We start from the raw sequence: 5,294 nt of genomic DNA on the forward strand, positions 1-5,294 counted from the left end.
GCCATAAAGATGAACAAAAATCACAAAAGGCTACATAGGACCACTCGTTTTGGAAAGGCGATTGTGGAGGAATTACGCTCAAGTCCAGTTCTACGTTTCATTGTAGATTTCGCGGCGACTCCTCTGCTATCGGCGGGAAGGAGAGAGAGAGAAGCTGGATGCTCGGCGCCTGGGGCCTTGCGCGCCTCGGGAGTGGGATGACTATGGGTGGCGATGTATGGTGTCGGGGCTGTTGGTTCCTCTCTCTCTCTCTCTCTCTCTCTCTCTCTCTCTCTCTCTCTCTTCTCTCTCTCTCTCTCTCTCTCTCTCCTCTCCTCGTCTCCTCTCCTCTCCTCTCCTCTCCTCTTCTCTCGTTCTCTCCCCCCCCCCCCCCCTTCTCTTTCCTCTCTCTCTCTTCTCTCCCTTTCTCTTCCTCATCTTTCTCTTCTTCTCTTTCTCTCTCTTTTCTCTCTTTCTCTTTCTCTCTCTTTCTTCTCTTTCTCCCTCCTCCCTTTCTCTCTCTCTCTCTTCTCTCTTTTCTCTTTCTTTTCTCTCTCTCTTTCTCTTCTTTCTCTCTTTCTCTTCTCTCTCTCTCTCTCTCTCTCTTTCTCTCTCTCTCTTTCTCTTTCCCTTTCTCTCACTCACTCACTCACTCACTCACTCACTCACTCACTCACAACCCACTCACTCACTTAAACAGAAGCCTACACACGTCTATCTTCTCTGTCACTTTTCTCTCGTTCTCTCGCGGAGTCGGTTAGAGTGGCCGGACTTCCATCAGTGTTGCACAAGTTAACGTTACAACATTTTCTTTCCATTCATTTGCAGCGCCGGTTTTGTTCGCCTCTCTTGGATTTCTTTCGCTCTCTTATTTATTTCTTGCTGTATTTTCCCTTGTATTTCCTTCTCATTATCTATTATTCTGGGACTTCTTCTTTTCGATCGCTCTACTCTTTCCATACTTTTATTATCTACTTTCCATTTCTCTTTTTCTTTATTTCTTTTATTCTTCGCTTCTTTGGCTTCTCGCCTTATCCTCTCTTCCCCCTTGTTCCTTCTCCCTTCACCCTTCCTCATCTTTCACCCTCCGTTTCTCTCTTTCTGTCTATCCTTTGCGCTCCCTGCCCCCTTCATCTCCCCTTCTCTTCTCCTTCTCACTCGTTCCTCTTTATCTCCCCTTACCCTCTTCTCCCTCCCAATACACTTTCTCTCCCCATCACTTTCCCTTTCTCTCTCCCTTGTCTCCCCTTCCCCTATCATTCCCTCCTCTTTCTATCCCTTTCCCCTCATCTTTTTCTCCCCCTTCCCCTTCCCTTCTCCTTCTCCCCTTCCCTTTCCCCTTCCCCTTCCCTTCCTTCCTTCCCTTCCCTCCCTTCCCTCCTTCCCTTCCCTTCCCTCCCTTCCCTTCCCTCCCTCCTTTCCTTCCCTTCCCTTCCCTTCCCTCCCCTTCCCTTCCCCTTCCCTCCCCTCCTTCCCCTTTCACTTTCCCTTCCCCTTCCCTCCTCCCCTTCCTTCCTCCCTTCCCCTCCCCCTCCCTCCCTTCCTCCCTTCCCTCTCCCTTCCTTCCCTTCCCTCCTCTCCCTTCCTCTTCTCCCCTTTCCTTCCTCTCCTTCCTTTCCTTCCTTTCCTTCCTTCCCTCTCCTCCTCCTCCTCTCCTCCTCTCTTTCCTTCTCTCTTCCCCCCCTCTTCTCCTCCTCCTCATCCTCCTCCTCCTCTCTCCTCCTCCTTCTCCCCCTCCTCCCCCCCTCCTCCTCGTTGTCGTCCTCCTGCTCCTTCTTCTCCTCCTCCACCTCCAACTACTCCTAAATTTCCTTCGCTCCTTGGCTGCCCAGGACAGGCACTCGCATAAGGTAACCAAGACAATTAACTAGTTGTAGGTGTACCTTGGTGTAAGATTACTCGTCCCATTGCCTCGCTCTCCTCATTCACCCTACTCGTCTTTTCTCCTTCACTTTCTCTTTCTCCTTCCCTCCCTCCCCTCGCCCTCTCCCTACCTCCTTCCCTCGCCCCTCCCTCCCTCCCTCCCTCCCTCCCTCGCCCTGTCCCTTGCCCCCATCCCTCCCTCCCTCGTCCCCCTCCCCTTCCTCCCTCCCCTTCCTCCCTCCCCTTCCTCCCTCCCCTTCCTCCCTCTCTCCCCAACCAAATAAGGCGAAGGACACCCGCCAAGTAATTAGCAAGCACGGCGGACAAGGGGCGGGCGCGAGGAGTGGGCGGGCGAGTTGGGCGCGAGGCGTGACGGCGCTGTGTCGGCGAGGGAAGCGGTTTGTGATGGCAGGTGAAACTCCTCTAAGTGTAAACTTTGGGTTCGCCAAGAAAGTTTCGTCTTGTGGGGGCGAGAGGTTGGCCTTTCCCCTTCGGTCGCGTCTGCCGTTTTTTGTTTTCTCTCTTCTTATCTTTACTCTCTTTCCTCTGTTCTTGTCTTTCTTCTCGTCTCTCTCTCTCTCTCTCTCTCTCTCTCTCTCTCTCTCTCTCTCATTCTTCTCTCCCCCTCTCTCTCTCTCTCTCCTCTCTTCTATCTCTCTCTCTTTCTCTCCTCTCTCCTCCTCCTCCTCCTCCTCCTCCTCTCTCTCCTCCTCCTCATTCTCCTCCTCCTCCTTTCCCTCCTCCTCCCCTCCTCCTCCTCCTCCTTTCCCCTCCTCCTTTCCCCTCCTCCTCCTCCTCCTTCTCCCCTCCTCCTCCTTTCCCCTCCTTCCTCTATATGCTTCTCTTCTAGTTCGGTTTCTCTCTTTTTTTTTTTTTTGGGTTCTTCTATCTCGCTTCCACTTTTTCCTCTTATCTCTGTATCTGTCAGTCGGCCTTCTTGCGTCCACATTTAACCCTCAAAAAAGAAAAAGAAAAGTTCGTTTAATAACAAAACTGTTTGTTGTTGATAATATCTCTCTGATAATGTTCAACGAACTAGAGAAAGAGAGATAACAAGGTAACATGGTAAACGGTAGTAATTTAGTTTAAAGATAAATACGAGTTAATTGTGGATGCGGAAGGAGGGCGCGCGGAATGAGGGGAAAAGTGAGGGATGATGATAGTACAGAAAGGACGATAGACGAACGTCTGATAAAACGGAACTCACTCACTGGAAGCAATGGAGGAAGAGAGGGATTAACAGAGGATGATAAGGAATTGGGAACGGAGGAACAGATAGAATATGTGCCAAAGAGGGAATAGACGAAAAGTATTATGAAAGAAAAAAAGGAGAGGAGAGGAGAGGAGAGAAAGAAGAATCGGAAAACGAGGGAAAGGAAGCGAACGAAAAAGTAGGACAAGAGAAGGGCAAACCAAATGTGCGAAAAAGGGAATAGGAGAAAGGCCAAGGGACGAGGAAAACGAAAGGCAGGATAGGTCAAAAAATAATTTTGTTTGGGATCAACCGCTGTTGGGGGGGGGGGGTTAGAAAGGGGAGGGGGATGATGGGAAAGGAGAAGAGAAAAGGGGCGAAGAAAAGAGAAGGGGAATGGAAGAGGAAGAAAAGAGAAGGGGAATGGAAGAGGGGGCGAGGAGGGACAGGGAGAAAGGATAAGAGGCTACCGAACCCAATCCCGCTTCAGGTGAAGAGTTCTTGTCGCTGGATGAGCCATTTTCTCATTGAAGGGTTTTCGACTCTGTTTGCGCTTGTGCTTTACGTCCGGGGGAGCGACGGGGTGGGGGGGGGTGGGGGAGGGTGAGTGGGGGGGAGGGACGGAGGATGGGAGGATGGGGGGAGGGTGAGTGGGTGGGAGAGAGGGAGGGCGGGAGGGAGGGAGGAAGGCAGGATGGGGGAGGGTGAGTAGGTGGGAGAGGAGGAGGATGGGGGGAGGGAGTGATGGAGGACGGAGGAGGAAGGGGAGGTGAGGGGGGAGAGGGGATGGGCGGGAAGGAGTGAGGGAGGAGGTGCGGAGGTGATTGTGTTGTATTATGAGTAGGTATGATTGGAGAAGCATGATGTATTATAGTAGAGAGTATGATGTGATTAAGAACATTGTTTTTTATTTATTATTTATTATTATTATTTATTATTATTATTATTTTATTATTTATTATTATTTATTATTTTATTATTATTATTATTATTATTATTATTTTATTATTATTATTATTATTATTATTATTACTTATTACTATATTCTTGATTACTATCCTTATTACTACTATTACTACCACTAAAACAACGACTATTATTAGATGTGCAACGGAAGGTATGCCGCGTGAGGGAGAGAGAGAGAGAAAAAATAAAAGATTTCCAGAAGATTTACCGGGTTAAGGAGAAAAAAGTTTGCCAAATAAAAGCCCGAGGAAGGACATCTCGGCTGCACCCCCCCCCCCCCCTCGGTCCTTTTCGTGCGTGCTCTCGGCGAAGAAAAGGAGAGGAGGATTTTTTTTTTTTTTTTCTGTGAAGATAAAGAAAATATCGCCACCTATGCATGCGACGCTAACAATAACAGCCCCAAAAAAGGAAAAGAAAACAAAAGTAAAAGCCAAGCGGAAACGAAATAAAAAAAAAATTTAGCGCGTGCAGAACGTGAATATATATCCGTTGTGGAAAAAAGCAAGAAAAGATCTTTATACATATTGATATGCCTGGGGATTTACATATATCTATGACTATACAGAAGATTACTTATATATCACATATATATATATATATATATATATATATATATATTTTATATAATAATATATAATATATATATATATTATATATATATATCATAATATATAATATATATATATATATAAATATATCATATATATATATATATCTTATATATAATATATATATATATACATTATATATCATATTATATATATATATATATATATATTTATATATATATATATATATATAAATTATATATATATATATCATATATTATATATATATATCTATATATATATATATATATATAATATCATATATTATATATATATCATATATATATATATATATATTATATTATAAATATCATATATTATATATATATATATATATATATTTATATATATATATATATATATATAATATAATGTATGTATACATATAAAGTTATCCTCTCGGTCCCATATCCCGCGGGGAGGAGGGTATGGCTCAGAGGGCATTTGTCCTTCTGCGAAATGCGGTGTTGAGAGTAGGATTTGGCGGGGTGGGGGGTATGGGGGGGGCGGGGGTCAGAGGAAGGATTAAGAGCACATGTACTTACTGTGCACCTGTTGAGTACATGTCGAGGAGGGAGAGGCTGGATGTACGTTTTTGTACGTTGAGGGTGAAGGAGTAGAGAGATAAGGAGGGGAATGAAGGAGGAAGGAAGACGTAGAGTGGGTGAGGGAAGAAGGTAGAGAAG

This window comes from Penaeus monodon, chromosome 4 (assembly GCF_015228065.2).
Source record: "Penaeus monodon isolate SGIC_2016 chromosome 4, NSTDA_Pmon_1, whole genome shotgun sequence".
NCBI lineage: Eukaryota > Metazoa > Arthropoda > Malacostraca > Decapoda > Penaeidae > Penaeus > Penaeus monodon.